Here is a 17632-nt window from a genome sequence, read left to right on the forward strand (position 1 = left end):
TTGTGGTTGTTTTTTAGGCTTTTGTGATCATGTTAGAATAGTTGCATGCAAATATCCTTGAAACATTTAGCAATATCAAGCAGGCTGTGTGGAAGACAGTAACAGCAGCATTCGTATCAGATCTTCTCCTGAGTATCTCCTTGCCCCAGTCCCTCCCTCTCCTTTACACTTACAATTTCATTGAAAGAAAACCCTGGTAATGTGGCGGATTTGAAAACCAAAGAGGTAGGCAACCTGGTGCCCTCCAGATGTGTTGGACTACAACTCCCACAATCCCTGACCATTGGCCATGCTGGCTGGGGTTTATGGGATTTGTAGTAAAAAAAAATTATCTGGAAAGCCCCAGGCTGCCTACCTCAAGGCATGCCTGAGATCCCAAATCAGATATTCAGCACTTCTGACTAATCTGACATGGATGTCTTCCTCCCTGCATTCATCTGTTCCATGGGAAAATATGCTTTTAAGGGCCAAACTACGTGAATTAAGCCATGTTGGGCTGCCGTGTCATGCAAACTAGATTGTTGGGGCTGTTCACACAACACGCTAACCCACACTCAGTGGTTGAGTGTGGGTTGTTGTTGAACCATAGGTGGTTTGTTGAACAGTGGCTTGGCATGTTGTCTGAACCCAGGGCATTTTCCGCAGGGTGGCTTGTTAATCACCCTAAACAACCCAACAACAAGCTATGGGTTCTCAAGGTGGCTTGTTCAAGAAAAATCAGCCACATTGCATGGTTCACAAGCCACCCTGCGGAAAATGTCCTGGGTTCAGACAACATGCCAAGCCACTGTTCAACAAACCACCTATGGTTCAACAACAACCCGCACTCAACCACTGAGTGTGAGTTAGTGTGTTGTGCAAAACCGGTCATTGTGTTGTTTGGCCCTTAAGCTGAAACACAAAGCAAACCCATCTGGGAATGAGCCCCCTTCAACACAGTAGGACTTGCGTCTGAGTCAACATGTATAGGCTTGTACTGTAAGCTTTACCTGCAGCCCTTACGTGGCTGCACCCTGGGCCAGTGCCCATCCCACCTGCTTCTCAGTACCACAGTGACTTGAACTTTTGTATTTCTGAACCAGGCCTAACACAAGCCCCTTGTGATCTGGCGGTATTCCTGTAGACGTCAATAGGAACTATTTCTCAGCTAGAATTGCACAATGGCAAGTGTTGTGCTAACTTTTACAGTATCTAACACATGCAGATGTTATGAGCGTAATATGACAGTGTCATCCCTTGCTTGTAAATCATTAAATCCTATGTGTTTCCTTAACTTTAACCACTTTGGTCAACACCACTTCTACCACATCAGTATAAAAGAAAAGAGCTACACATGCTTTGAAAATCGTGTTGCTGAATAAGGCTGCAAATAGATCTTACTTCTCAATTACATCTTATTCCCTCAAGGGTTTTTATGACACTTTCAAAATGCTTTTAACCCTTTTTGTTGTTGTTCTTCAGTAGATCTCTAAACTGTCATATAAACAGAAGCTATTAATAAACATTCAGTCAGGAGAGAGAGAGCACGCAAATCTCCATAAAAACACAAATGCTTTGAATTCTCTTTCAGCCACAAAGAGAATAACAGAAACATTATAACGGAATCCTAGGCTCATGTTTCCAATTAGAAACTACTGATGTCAGATTTTGTTTATTATTGTTTGTTGTTTGGGTGAAATATATTCATGGTATTAAAAAGGCGAAGGACCATGGTGTCACTTTCTTTTGAATTCCAAGGTACCTAGGTTGGAATCGAAGATGTCATATGCAATGTTGTGTATTTTGTGATCATCCTTTTGGGTTATCAAGCTTTTCAAGAAGGATGAAATCAAAACTGCATCCTGTGGTCACCTATTAAACTCTCTGCTCAGTTCCTAAACAGGTTTACCTTGTTGGATACAGAGCCTGAATTGACATAATTCAGGTATAGCTGTATGCAGCTACAAGTAAATACTTATGTGCCTATCATTTATCTCTGAGGAACTTTCATGGGCTATCAAGATAATGAATAGTTCACGGTAATTTACTATATATGCCTTACTGACAGGGGCTGTAGCTCAGTGGTAGAGCACCTGCTTTGCATGCAGAAAATCCCATGTTCAGTCTGGCTTCTCCAGCTAGGAATGGGAAAGGTTCTAGTCTGAAACCCTGGAGAGCTTTTGCCAGTCAATATGGGCCTCTATAAACAATACTAAGCTAGATGGACCGATAGTCTGACTTAGTATAAGGCAGCTTCATATGTTCTGAAAACAGAATGATCCAGTAATGAACCTCACGTGAACCTTGAGCATTCATGTATTTGGAGATGCCATGTGAGGCAATGCCCCTTGCTGGAACATATGAATAAGTTCTTTGAATCGAAAGTGAAGTCACTGATACTACTCTCAGAATCCATGAATAATAAAATGAATGAGACTCAGGGCTTGTGTACACCATACATCCAAAGTGGAGGCCTCAGTAACCAGCCTCCTTATGGCAATTGCTCCACACCCAGTGGTATAGTGGTAAACTTTGATGTGCAGATACTCATCATGACAATCCCCAATAGCCACACCCCCAAGGAGAGTCCAAAATGCAGGCAGCTATGTTTGTTTGTTTATTTATTTATTAAATTTCTTAATCGCCCATCTGGCTGGTCACCCGGCCACTCTGGGCGATGTACAATATTACAACAGTTTAAAACAATAACATTCCACATTAAAACATCGTATTTCTAAAAATACCCTAACCCACCTCAAATGCCTGCCTGAACAACCACATTTTTAATGCATGGCGGAAGCTCATTAAAGAGGGGGCATGGCAGAGTTCCCTAGGGAGGGAGTTCCACAGAGTGGGGGCCACCACAGAGAAGGCCCTCTCCCTCGTCCTCACCAGCCTAGCTGTCCTGGTTGATGGGACAGAGAGAAGGCCATCCAAGGCTGATCATGTTGAGCGGCCTGTCTGGTGTTGCTGGAGGTGCTCCTTAAGATAGGCTGGGCTGGAACCATATAGGGTTTTAAAGGTCAAAACCAACACCTTGAATTTGGCCTGGAAAACAACTGGTAACCAGTGCAACTCCTTCAGCACTGGAGTAATGTGATCACACTGGCAGCTGCCTTTAATCAGGCAAGCTACTGTGTTCTGCACCAGCTGCAGCTTCCCAACCGTCTTCAAGAGCACATAGAGCACCTTACAGTAGTCCTAGATGAGAGGATACCTGGGAGTCTAAAAAGGACACCACCACCCCGGCTGCAGACCTGGTCTTTCAAGGGCAGCTGTACCCCATTCAACACCAGGTCAACATCCCCCAACCTCCTCTTGTCTCCCACCAAAAGTACTTTGGTCTTGTCAGGGGTCAGCTTCAGCTTATTCCTCCCCATCCAGCCACTCACCATCTCCAGACATTTGGACAGGGATTCTACAGCCAACCTTGGTGAAGATTTGAACGAGAGGTTGAGCTGCGTGTCATCCGTATATTGATGACACCGCACCCCAAACCTCTGGATGATAGCCCCCAGCGGCTTCACATAGATGTTAAATAGCATCGGGGAGAGGATGGGACCCTGTGGCACCCCACAAGTGAGCGGCCACAGGTCTGAAACCTCCTCTCCCAGGGCCACCCTCTGGTACCTGCCAGAGAGGAAGGACCAGAACCACTGTAATATGGTGTCTCTAATGCCCAACCCCTCCAAGTGGTCCAGGAGGATACCGTGGTCAGTGGTATCAAAAGCCGCTGAGAGGTCGAGGAGAACAAGGAAGGCACATTCACCCCTATCCAAAGCCCTCCTCATATCATCCACCAAGGCGACCAAAGCCATTTCTGTCCCCTGCCCAGGCCTGAAGCCTGATTGAAATGGATCTAGATAATTGGCTTCTTCCAAGTGTGCCTTCAACTAGGGATGGTGGAGAATTTCTCCCCGAAACTTCGGGGGGCCAAGCGCCAACGTGTTCGGCCCCCCGAACATGTTTCGGGGAGAAATTCTCCGCACCCCCCCCCCCCCGGGACGGGACTTACCTTTGCCGGATGTCCCTCCCTGCGGCGGGTCCTGCTGGCGGTTCGGCGGGAGTTCGTCCGGGGCAGGAGCGGCAGCCAGTCTTTCGACCGGCTGCCGCCGCCGCCATTCCAAAGAAAAAAAAACAAAAACGCCCCCGTGATAGGCTACGTGACGATTAACGTAGCCTATCACGGCTAGATTTGCAAAGTCAGCCGTGATAGGCTACGTTAATCGTCACGTAGCCGATCACGGGTGACTTTAAAAAAAAAAGCGCGTACGGATAATGGCGGCCCCCATAGGGAGCCGCCGTTCCCGTTCCTTATTTGGTCGCTGTAGTCTACGTAAAGATTTACGTAGACTACGGCGAAAATAAGGGCAACGCTATTTGTGTTGCCCTTATTTTCGCCGTAGTCTACGTAAATCTTTACGTAGACTACAGCAACCAAATAAGGAACGCGAATGGCAGCTCCCTATGGGGGCCGCCATTTGCGTACGCGCTTTTTTTCCCTTTTTTTTTAAGTCACCCGTGATAGGCTATGTGACGATTAACGTAGCCTATCACGGCTGACTTTGCAGATCTAGCCGTGATAGGCTACGTTAATCGTCATGTAGCCTATCACAGGGGCGTTTAAAAAAAAAAAAAAAAAACTTTTGAGTTCGCAGCCGGGCGAGGCGAGGCGCTTCCTCCCCGGCCTGAATTTCGGCCGGGCGAGGCGGGAAGCCTCCCCCCCAGCCTGAACTTCGCGGGGGGAGCAGCGAAGCGCCTCCCCCCACTGCGAAAAGCTTTGAGGACAGGTAAGTGAGTTTCGTCCACTCCTACCTTCAACTGCATCGCCACCACCCGCTCAATCACCTTGCCCCAAAATGGCAGACTTGAAACTGGGCGAAAGTTTTTCAGGACTTGCAGATCCAAGGAGGGCTTTTTTAAGAGTGGTCTTATCACTGCCTTCTTGAGGGCTGATGGCATCACTCCCTCCTCAAGGGAGGCGTTCACCACCGCCCTGATCCCCTCACCCAGCCTCTCTCTGCAGCTCATAATGAGCCAAGATGGGCAAGGATCAAGTAAACAGGTGGTTGGCCTTACAGATGAAAGCATCTTGTCCACTTCATCAGAAGGAAGAAGCTGGAACCGGTCCCACAAAACCGGTTGGCCACAACCGGTCTCGCTCGCTAACTGTATCCACAGCGCACAGAATAACACTCCTAATCCAATCAATTTTATCCGCAAAGTGCCTTGCCATGGCCACAAAGGAGGCCTTAGAATGCTCCAGTAGTTCCAGAGCAACTGGACCAACCAGGCTCCGGACCACTTGGAACAGCCTCCTGGGACAGCACTCTGCGGACGTGATAGAGGCAGCAGAATATTCCCTTTTTGCTGCCTTCACCGCCACGTGATAGGCTGAAGATACAGCTCTAGCCTGTGTCTGATCATCTCCAGAGTGAGACGTCCACCACTGGCGCTCTAGCCGTCTCACCTCCTGTTTCAGAGCTCGTAACCACGGATTGAACCATGGTGCAGTCCGAGCCTTGTTCAGGGGGAGAGGGCGTTTCGGAGCCACCTGATCTAATGCCCCAGTGATTGCGGCATTCCAGCCACCCACCAGGGTCTCGACCGAGTGACCGTTTGCGTGCTGCAGAGAATCCCCAAGTGCGTGCAGGAATACATTCGGATCCATGAGACGCCTGGGGCGGACCATTTTCATGGGTCCTCCACCCCTGCGGAGGGGGTGTGGACACATGCCCCCTTGCCTCTGCCTATCAGGCAGGCTACCCACCCCTAAAAACACAACAGAATCCCCCCAAAACATACCCCCAACAACAATTAAACAAAAATCAACAAAATACATGTTGATCCATATATAAGTCTGTGTGGAAAGAGAGAGAAAGACCCGCACGCACACACGCACGCACGCACACCAGCTCAAGATTTCCCTGGAGTTTCTTTTCCTAGCACCAGGAAGCTACTTCTAGCAATTTTCATCTCCAGCAGGACCTGGTCTTTTGTAAAGAGAATGGGCCTGAATTGTCCATTCAAGACCAAGCCACCCCAACAGGGACAACTCACAACAATACATTGTTGGTGAGAAAATCCATTTCTCCCTCAGCTAAGTTGAGCATTGCAGCTAATCTCAGGGGGAACAGGGAAGCCTGAGGGGGGTGGCGGATGACCTCAGCATCCCCGCTAATCAAAAAGCCCGGGCACTTCAACCCTGCGAGCCCTGGCTCCACTACACCACCCTCTGTACCACAAGTATAAGAGCTTGCCGCTGTCTCACTGAGAGACTCCACACCCCCACCGATGGCTGCCAAGAATGCCCAGCAGAAAGTGTTCAGACGCTCCAGGCAATGACAGCCATCCACATAGTGAAATGCTCGATATGTACAGCCGCCTGAGTGCATTGCACTCATCTGAGTGTGTTCTGAGGCTTTCCAGGAGGGCTGCTTGGTTGCAACCTGGACAACATTGCACATACTTTTAAATTCCCTGATGCTGACACAGCCTCACCCACCTGTTCCTTTCCCAGTCCTGTCATCTGTCCCCTCCCCCATCTGTGGAAAGAGGAGGGGTTCTAGGCGTGCCACACAGCAGGGCAAGGCTCTATAATAGGTCTGAGAAAGGAACACATGGAAGACACTATTACATCGTGGACTGTAATGGTATAAATGCATCCCCCACGTTGCCACCTGGCACCCCTGTTTCAAGTAAAGAGCGTCACGTGTACACTGGGGCTGCAGAAGGAAGCGTGAAGCCTTGCAAAGGGCAATTCTGCAAACAGGGGTAGAGGGTTAGAAAAACCAGCTGGCAGCATTTTGGAAAACATTATTTGCTCCATTTAATCTGTTTCAGAAGTGAAGCTAGCAAGACTTGCAGCATGGCCCAGATATATCAAGGCACAACCCCCCATAGACTATTAACTGTGAATGCCATTCTGTATTTATTATCATCGTCATTCAATTATCAAAGGCAAGAGCACAGTAGAAGCGGGGGGGGGGGGGAGTCCCTCTCTGGGGTTTTCTTGACTTGAAGTATCCCTCCATCCAGCTTATTCCTATACATTGTATTCATTTGGTGGACAATAAAAGCTACAGAAGGGCTTTTTCTTTGCCTGTCAGCAAATGATGAATACATGTGGTAGAGATTATTTAATACCACCAGACCACCAGGGAAGAAGATTTAGGTGAGCAGCAGCAGAGCTGTACCATTTATTTTTATTACCATGCATTAAAAATTACGTTTACAGATAATTGTTTTTTCTCTCTCCAATAAACTGAGGTTTAAAAAAAAAAAACCAAGGAGGAATTTAATAAAATTGGACCACCAGGGAGGAACTCAAAAAGTTGCCTCTTTTTTTTCTTTTCTTTTTTCTTTTCTTTTTTGGTAGTATAAGCAAAGAGGAATTCCTTTCAAAATTTCCAATTAGTTTTAACTGCAATTTGTGGAGAGATAATTTTAAACTAGAATGACATGATGAGGTTTCATCTGAGGGAGTTTTCACACAGATTAAGTTGCTCCTTTACAAGGGTAATTAGCTAATCAAATAGTCCCTCAACACCAGCAGTTTTATAACACCTGTGTAGCTGCCCACATGTTAGATAATGTTTTTCAGATGTAGGTCCCTATGGATTCAGTCATCCTGCTTTCCATCATTCTTTGCTACGACATAATTCGGCTCCCACTGAAATCAAATTAGACTTTTAATGGGAGCGAGATTGAGACTTCCCTTTGTTAACATTTTGTATTATTGAGTGTTCTCTGTTAGGCTCATGCAGTAGTTATAAACTTTTGTGTGTGTGCTTTCCTTTAAAAAATAATAATAATCCACATTTTAACTGAAACACATGCACACCCAAAACTGGTCATCTTAATAACCATGAAGTACTGAAAATGCGAAGAGAAAACGCAAAACACATTCTCCACCATACCAAATTCGGCAGGACCCTAATCTACGCACACACTGCCCAAAGCAAGTAGGAGAACCCCATATTAAACTGAATAATAGCACAATGCTATACATGTCTACTCAGAAGTCTTCTTGAGTTCAATGAGGAAACCCAGGAAAGTGTGTATAGGAACGCAGCCTCAAGTAGCCTCTGTTGGTACCGAGCCTTGCGTGTGCAAGGTAAGGCAATGGATTGGATCTAAAGACTTCAACCCTGGACATTTTAGCCCAACTGATTCCAGTGGCAGAGGTAGGTAAGCACAGGAACACAGGAAGCTGCCTTATAAGGAGTCGGGCCATTGGTCCATCTAGCCCAGTATTGCCGACGCTGACTGGCAGCAACTTTCCAGAATTTCAAACAGAAGTTTCTCCAGCCCTATCTGAAGATGCCAGGGATCAAACCTGGGACCTTCTGCATGCAAAGCAGGTGATCTATCCCATGGAGCCACGGCCCTTCCCTCAAGCTGCCATTTGCCCTACAAGGGTAAACAGACAGGCCCTATACAGCAGGGGTGGGGAGCCTCAAGCCTGTGCACCAAATCCTCCCCTCCTGGGGTCCCAATTTAGCCCTCCAAAGTTCCTCAGATAGCCCTTTCCCCAGGCTTTTTGTGAACCAAGATCTGTTCCTGAGTTGTCAGTGCTGCCCCCCGTTTCTGGAATGACATAGTAAAAAGCAAGACATAATTGAGTTTGCAGTAGTTTAGTACTTAGGTCTGTCCCAAGACATTTTGCTGCCTGAGGCAAAGAAAAAGATGGTGCCCCTCTACCATTCCAAGTACAAAAGCCGACTAGCTCGGCAGATGAATCTTTCTTCAGCGCTGCAAATAAGACCAAAAAGCAGCAGGCTAGCTTAGGGGGCACAGGGCAGGCCGCATGGTACACAGCTCTCTCCTTCAACACCTTTCTGCCGCCTCCCAGCATCTGCTGCCTGAGGCAACCACCTCACTTTGCCTAATGGTGGGACTGGCCATGTTAGTATTAAATGTTCATGTTGCAGAACCATGGTTGGGGAAAGGGAGTTGACGGTCATTAGAAGAAGTAGAGCTTTCCGTTGAAGGCATAAGAGCTTACTAACCCAGTTGCGGTTTGTTATAACAGGTGTCCCTTATTTCAGATAGATAGATAGATAGATAGATAGATAGATAGATAGAACGAGAGAGAGAGAGATGCGCGCACACACATACACACATACACACACACACACATCCATACAGATGTGCTGTCTAGAGTAGTGGGTTTGTAATACATGCAACATACTGGAGTCACAGTCCCTTAGGCTACCCTACCTGCAGCAAATAAATAAGCAAATGTAATGCACGTCCCTTACTGTGGAATGCTCCTGAACCATAACAACCCATACGAGGGTCTCGATCCTGCTGTGCATGTGCATGAGCTTTGTGCATGGCCACCAGCAGATCAAGATGGTTGACAAATGACATCACACATAAGGGGCTTATGGGAGTGCACCAGCTAACCACCTCCTGACATGTCAGCGATGTCCCCCATCGGCCACATGTTCAGTAGCTGTGTGAAGCAGCCCTACACAAATATAGGTGTACACGCCATGTGATGCAAAGGGGGGTGTGGATTGACCCAGTTTTCTCCCTCATGTGGAAGCGGCCTATATGCATACATCAGCTCTGACAGTGCTGGACACAGCTGGCATGAAGGGTAGGCATGGCTGGCCACCCGCGAAGGGCCCACACCCCAGCGGGGGCTCACTGACAAGAGCCCCCTGGACTTGCTCCTCCTCTGCACCACTGGAACCTGCTTGCTCACCTACCAGCCAGTGACAATGGTGGTGAGAAAGCAGACTCACTGAGGGAGGGGGCCCACTGAGGGTGTCTTACCTAAGCGCCCTCAAAAACCTAGAGCTGGTACTGGTGCTGGTCACCTGTTTGGCACCACCATGATCAGGATTGCACTCATAATTCTGGATCCAGCAATGGGAAGCACATATATAGGTCTGTAAATAGGATGTAGCCCAAGACGATGAATTTATGTGGCACTTCTCAATCCACCAGAAGGCCTTTCTATGCTCAGACGGAGGGCTCCCAGCACAAGCAGTCAGGAGGCATTGTGCAGCTGTTCTGTCTTGTTCTCCCTGACAGGTTTTCTGTGTTGAGGAAAAAGATGGAAGAAGCAGTAAGAAAACACAGGAGGGTCATGAGTAGAAGACGTCATTGCCTGAACCCCCCGTAATTGCCTGTGAACAAAGCAGGGCGATGCCTCCATACAAGCCTCACCCAGATCATAGAATCATAGAATAGTAGGGTTGGAAGGGGCCTACAAGGCCATCGAGTCCAACCCCCTGCTCAATGCAGGAATCCAAGTCAGAGCATCCCTGACAGATGGCTGTCCAGCCTCGTCTTGAATGCCTCCAGTGTGGGAGAACCCACCACCTCCCTAGGTCATTGGTTCCATTGTCATATTGCTCTAACAGTCAGGAAGTTTTTCAAGATCTTCAGCCGGAATCTGGCTTCCTGTCACTTGAGCCCATTATTCTGTGTCCTGCACTCTGGGATGATCGAGAAGAGATCCTGGCCTTCCTCTCTGTGACAACCTTTCAAGTACTTGAAGAGCACGATCATATCTCCCCTCAGTCTTCTCTTCTCAAGGCTAAACATGCCCAGTTCTTTCAGTCTCTCTTCATAGGGCTTTGTTTCCAGTCCCCTGATCATCTTTGTTGCCCTCCTCTGAACCCTCCCCAGTTTGTCTGCATCCTTCTTAAAGTGTGGTGCCCAGAACTGGACACAGTACTCCAGATGAGGCCTAACCACTGCTGAGTAGAGGGGAACTAGTACTTCCCGGGACTTGGAAGCTATGCTTCTATTAATGCAGCCCAAAATGGCATTTGCCTTCTTTGCAGCCACATCACATTGTTGGCTCATATTCAGCTTGTGATCGACAATTCCAAGATCCTTCTCGCTTGTAGTGTTGTTGAGCCACGTATCTCCCATCTTGTAACTGTGCATTTGGTTTCTTTTTCCAAGGTGCAGAACTTGGCATTCATCCCTATTAAAGGTCATTCTGTTGTTTTCTGCCCAGCACTCCAGTCTATCCAGATCACTTTTAATTTTGTTTCTGTCTTCCAAAGTATTAGCTATCCCGCCCAATTTTGTGTAATCTGCAAATTTGATCAGCATTCCCTGCACCTCCTCCTCCAAGTCATTAATAAAAATGTTGAAGAGCACTGGGCCCAGGACTGAGCCCTGCAGTACCTTTGTCTTCTGTAGGGACAAAGATGCACCCTTTGTCTTCTATTTGGAGCCCTCCCGGGTTGTCCCACCACTTCTTCTATCATTTTTCTTACCACAGAAAATCCACTCAGGAGGGAAAGATGGAATAGCTGCACAAGGCCTTTTGAATGGCAGCACTAGCAGCCCTCCTCCTGGAAGCACCCTTTGTATGTCAGTCTGTGTGTTGGTATGTGATGGAAAGAAAGGGGGAAGGAGAGAGGGGGAGGGGGAAGCGCACTTAGCGCTGTGTAGGCATGGAGTGGCTGCTGCATATGTTCCTCTCCTGGCATTTCTTCTCGCTGGAAGGAAAAGCAGGTTTACTGTAACATATCAAGCACAAAGTGTTTTTCTCTGCTATGAATACATGGATTGGGCAGATGATGAGCAATTGCAGGGTGCAGAAGTCTGTTTTTGTGCCTAGACGATTACAACTGGCGATGTGACCACCAAGCAAAAACAGTTCTCCTATTTTACTATATTGGAAAATGACAGGTTGTTTTTAAGGGAGATTTCAGAATGATTCTTGACAAGTCCCATTTATTGAAATGGCAAATCTCAAACCACTTAAGTTTGAGTAGCCCCACTGAAATCAATGGAACTCATTTGGCATAAGTAGCTTCCAGATTAATCCTTTCAGTGTGCTCATTCTCTCCCTCTCCCGCTCTTTTTTTTACGACAGCCTGGCAAGAGAAATGAAATCCTTTGCCAAACCGTCTAGCTCTGCAGACCATTGCCACGGCATCTGTTAAGGTTTCTGTGGCTTCATAGAATTTGGCTTGCCAGCTCTTTAAAGTAAAGCAAATCGGGGAAGCTGGTGGATCCGATTTCAGTGGGGTGGAGATTCCATTCTGGGTTTTAGTTACAAGCAGCTAGAAGTCTAAAGGGGCTATTCAGTGGGTCCAGCACTTGGGTAGCTACTTTAGACTTCTGGCTGCTTGTAACTAAAACCCAGAATGGAATCTCTACCCCACCGAAATCGGATCCACCAGCCTCCCCTGAAACCAATCTATGGTGTTTTTGCAGGTTTTCTACCCTTTTTATGGCTAGGATGACCATGCAGATACTCCTAAATTACACACAGCTTGGTCATCTTGCTCGCTCGGGAGCAGGGGTGAGCAGCTGGCAGCCCTAGGGCCTCGCTAGCTCTACCTGCAATCAGTTCATACCTCTTCCAAAAGCAATCAGTCCACCACCACCCCCACAGCAGCCCACTGGGCACAGAGAAAGAGAGAGAAAGGGGGTGTCAGAAAGAGAGAAGGATGGCCAGACTTACCTCTGGCTTCAGCCATACTGCCAGCATGCAGCCCCCAAAAGGTTACCCCTGAGGGAATGCAGCCTTCTGCAGAACAAAGGTTCCCTGCTGCTGCTTTACTGAATCATAGAAAGAGAAGGCAAGAATGCTTCAAGACCACTCCTCCTGCCAGAGGCAGGAATTGGATCCAAAACTGGGCTTATCAAGAGACTAGAAGTGCTTCCAGAAAAAGGCTTTTTCTGTGCAATTGCCCTGCCTTATTCAAAGAATTTTATGAGGGGGTCCAGATGTCATTGTCTTCCACTTGTAACCCTCCTGTGTTTTTCCTCTGTTTCTTCCATCTTTTCTCTTACCACAGAAATTCCGTTAAGAAGGAAAAGATGCAAATAGCTGCACAAGGTCTTCTGATGGTTAGCGGTAGGGCCCCTCCACGTGGAAGCACCCTAGGAATCCTCATCTTCATTGAAGGGCAGCAGACATGTAGCTGGAACTGCCCTTAAGAGGGCAATCCTAATGCCTTTGAGATAATTCCCCTTTTAAAATCTACTTCAGTGATGGAAATTCCACTGCACTTCTGTGGAAGGGAGGTTCTACTCATTGTGCCCTCCCTTGTTTGCTCACCACTTCCTCTTCCTGTTGAAAATCCATTAAGGTAAAAAAGACGGAATTGTTGCACAATAGCTTTTGACTGATAGCTCTGGGTGTCTGAATGCACCCTGAGTTGTGAAGGGGAGCTGCTGCAGGGAAGAAAGATAAATCTGTAGTAGATTTCTTTGGAAGAGAGGGGGAGACTGTCCCCTAGCCTTTTAAAACCTTATTTCGAAAAGAGATACTTACTGTGCTGTGCTCGGCCTTGCCCGGAAGTGGTGGCAATATTTAATTTTCGGCAAGAGGCCTGCAGGTGACTCAGGTTTATGGAGAACAATGCCTACTGTGCTATTAGCAAGGCTTCCACTTTCTGGGTGGAAGGAGAAAGGCATTCTGCTCAGAGGCAGTTTTACTATATTCTTGCTGGTGAGTAGAAATAATTTTTGGCTACTACACCTTGACATAATTTGCAGAGCCCTGTGTATGTCCCTTATATCGGGTGCCAATCTACCAGTCAATTCTGTTTTGACACCTTAATCATCAAGGGTTGGATCCAATTACTTTGTTGCACCCATGCAAAGGATACCCCTGGCAGAACTGGTCTTCCACGTCCTTTCCTCTTCCCTTCAGCCCCCCACCCCTACCCCTTCCAAATCTTCCCCAGAGTGTTGGGGGACCCTCTGGAGAAGATTTGGAGGGCACAGGGCATACAAGAGAGAGGAAAGGATGAGGAAGTCCTGTTCCACCAGCGGTATCCATTCCGCGGGTGCAACAATGAAGTTGGATCCAACCCCAATAATATATAAAAATCCCATGCAAAGATAAGTTTGAGTGTGATAATAGCTTCCCTGTATCTTTGGAGAGCAAGTCATAATGGATCTTGGGAAGTAGTCAGATGGTTAAGTAAAACTCTCTATCTCAAGCCACCTCTACAAGTTAACCACATGAAGGGCGCTCCATGAGTAGCAGGGGCAGCATGACCATGCCACTGGTTCTGCCCCCAACAACATGCTGCTCCCAGCCTCCCCACCCCAACCCAATGTCCACATACTGCATACACCTGTGAGGGGGAAGCCGACACACGATGGCTTCCACATGATCTGCAACCCTGCACAATCAGTGTCAGCACAGTACAAAATACGTGAGGTCTGCTAAGGCAACAAGGTGGAATCTGTTTAAAAATAGCAAGAAGCATGTCAGCTGCTCACAGCAATATGCCACTAATGAATGAAGCAGTGAGTACAAACAAACAACAAACTAATCTTCATTCCCATGCTAAATTCTGGTCCGCTAAATAAATTAGAGAGGCCATCAATATTGTTATTCCATTTAGCATCGGCAGCAGATGTACTGTCCCTGCTGTTCTTCCTTGGTTTCGCAGCCCTTCTCTAAAGTAGTCCATGATGCAATTACCCCATGCTGGCACAAAGGTTGACAGAAGGTAAAGAAATAGTCAAAGGAACTGTTAAATTTGATCACTAAGATGTGTGGACTGAGCTCTCGTTTGAAAGAAAAGTGCATCTGAATTTACGGATTTCAATAAAACTAAGGCTGCAATCCTAAGCATATTTTGCATCTTGTTTTTCATAAGAAGGATGTGGATGGACAAACAAGTGGTTCCTTTATTTGGGCATCTCTACACAAGCCTAAATTCCTGCATTTAAAATGCGGCTTTCTGCTTCCGTTTTAAATGCAGGATCACGACGACTCCCTTTTTCACGTGCTTCCTTTTGCTTCACCCCTTTCCCCCTCCTTCTCCCCGTATCTGAGTATTCCATTATCTTTCATTGATCTTGCTCCTCTTCTTACCACTTTTCCTCCTTTCACAGAGGGAACTCAAGCAGAACACAACGGGGTAATTTGATAGCTCATTATCTGTGATCTATTTAAAAACGGAACAAAGGGCATTTATTTATTTATTTATTTATTATTGCATTTATATTCCACCTTTTTTCCTCTTGCAAGGAACCCAAGGCAGCTTACATTATCCTCCTCCTCTCCGTTGTATCCTCACAACAACAACCCTGTGAAGTAGGTTGGGCTGAGAGTCTGTGACTGGCCCAAAGTCACCCAGTGAGCTTCCATTGCCAAGTGGGGACTAGAACCCGGATCTCCCGGCTCCCAGTCCGTCACTCTCACCACTACACTACACTGGCTCTATTTAGTGGAGGAGACACCTTGGAGGATCACAGCATCATGTAAAGAGCCCGCAAACTTCCGTGAAAGAGCAATCTCGATCACAGGATAAAATATCTGTGTGAAGAAAGCCCTAATGTACTCTTTCTCACAGCTTTTGTCTCCTTTCTCTCTTCCCTCGATTCTCTCCTCTTCTTCCCTGTGTCTTCCTTCCGGGGCCTTCTAGGGCAGCCTTCCCCAACCTGGGGAAGTTGGTCTGCAGCTGTTTGACAGGGAAAGGGAGCAACACAAACAGGTCTCCACCAATCCCACCCAACCCACTCTCAGCCCACCCTCCAGATTTTTTTGGACTGCAATTCCTGTCATCCCTGACCATTGGCCATTCTGGCTAGGGCTGATTAGAGGTGTAGTCCAAAACATCTTGAGAGGACCAGGTTGGGGAAGCCTGCTTTAGGGGACAAATGTGAAGACCCTCCTGAAGGTGTCCTTGACGTCTGAGGTGAGGTGGTAGCAATGAGAGAGAAAGAGGGTGCTGGGTGCTTCCGGATAAATGGCTCCTAGCACTTCCAATCAGAAGGCAGTTGTGGAACTATTCCATCTTTCCCTTGTAATTGTGTTTTTTTCTTTTCTGAATACTGTACCTCTGATAAAGGAGGCACCTGAAGGAGGACTCAGCAGAAGATCTCAAAACATGGGCAGATTGATATGGAAAGAGTCACTCTTTCAGGTATTGCAGTTCCAAGCCATTTAGGGCTTTAAAGATAAGTTCCAACACCATGACTTGGGCCCAGAAGTGAACAGGCAGCCAGGGAATAGATGCATGAACCTGCTCATATTAGTCAACAAACTGGTGGCCACATTGTGCATTAGCTGAAGCTTCTGAGTTGTCTTCAAGGGCAACCCCCATCTAATGCATTGCAGTAATCCAACCAGGAGGTTATCAGGCATGAATCACCATAGCCAGATTATCCTTGTCTAGGAAAGGCTGAAGCTAGCCAAAGGCACTCCATGCCACCAAGGTCAGCTGGACCTTTACTGACAAGATTGGATCGAGAAGTACCCTCAAACTGCACATCTGTTCTTTCATGACAACCCCCAATTTCCCAGCCCCATCTGTCCATAGTAGGGATGTCAGAGAAATCCGTAATGGATTCAAATGAGTTCAGATTTCTATGACCTGCGGATTCTGCAACGGACCAACTTTTTCTAGTCACACGGATTCTGCGGACTTGGAGACCACTTTTTCACTTTGGTAGTACTAATTTGTATTAGTGCTAATTTGCATTAGGACAAGTGTGCATTACCACTAATGCACACTTGCTCAATTCCCCTGATGTGCATTAGTTGATGTGCATTAGTGCTTATTCACATTAACTAAAGTGCATTACTCCATGTGCACAATTAGTGCAAGTAGTATGAAATTCTAGTTTTAAAAAATCCAATTCCATCAATGAGCGGGTGATGGAATGAAAGATACCTGACAATCTGAGAAACACAGACAGAACAGATTTAACAAAATCTGTGTGTCACTAGTCCGTAGTATCTCTGTATTATAGAAAAAATAAACTACCTGCAAGCAGCCCCACAGAACAAATAGGCTGCTGCCTTTTGTTTTCATCCAGCTTTCCATAAGATAGTGGATGGATGGATGGATGGATGGATGGATGGCAACTCAGTTGCAGCCATTCAATTTCATGCCATTGGATGGAATCTAGCATTGTGCAAGTGGAAGTCCACTCATGCAACAGGACTTTCACCCTCCTCCCTACAGCCCCTCTGCACTCCCCAAATCTGCTTTAGATGGTTCCACAACCCTTTCTGGAGCAGATTTTGAGTTGTGCATGGAGGGTGCTGCAGGGGGGGAGTGGGAATTACCCCATTCTTGGTTCCATCAGAGGAAGGACCTCATCGAATCCCACCCATTTTCTGCTCTTGCTTCTTCTGGTATAAGATTTAAAATGACTTTTGTGATTCTTACCATGCTATGTGTATGGAAGAGTTTGATTTGTGCATGGTACGTGCAGAATCTAAGCCATTTCATGAGCACACAAAGGGAATCATGTTTGGCCATTTTGTATTTCGCTTCCTTCTTTCCCTCCTCTCACTCCGATGAATTCTAAGCTTATGAGGGTCAAGAACAGTTGTGTACACTGCCAGTCGCCTTCCCTCAAACTAACAGGCCTTCTCAACAGACAAAACATCTATTCTGCTTCTAAATTTGTTTTTAATTTAGAAGCAGAATAGATCGGGGGAAGGATAGGGAGGGCGCCCCAGCTGTTAACACCAGTGGCTTGATGAAGCCAAGAGTAGACACAGAGCAGACATTAGGAAACACTTCCAAAAAAAAAAAAAAAGCCTTGTAGTTTGTAATGATTTAATAGCAGACATTTCTAGCTTTGAGTGAACTCTGAAATATCCCTGTGCCCAGGATAAATGATAGGCTACTGCTATTAATTTTAGGTCATAATGCCTGAAATGCTGTTTCAACAATAGATGCAGTAT

At 46.8% G+C, this 17632-nt stretch overlaps 1 protein-coding gene across 36 annotated transcripts in view; it reads right to left on the reverse strand.

Moving 5' to 3' along the window:
* Positions 1 to 17632, reverse strand: part of LOC146358556 (uncharacterized) — a 271819-nt gene that overhangs the window by 158982 nt on the left and 95205 nt on the right. The gene's annotated exons all lie outside the window — the stretch shown is intronic.

The sequence above is a fragment of the Heloderma suspectum genome, chromosome 1 (genome assembly GCF_057233095.1).
Source record: "Heloderma suspectum isolate Gila_16-S chromosome 1, 16-S_ref, whole genome shotgun sequence".
NCBI classification, from domain to species: Eukaryota; Metazoa; Chordata; class Lepidosauria; order Squamata; family Helodermatidae; genus Heloderma; species Heloderma suspectum.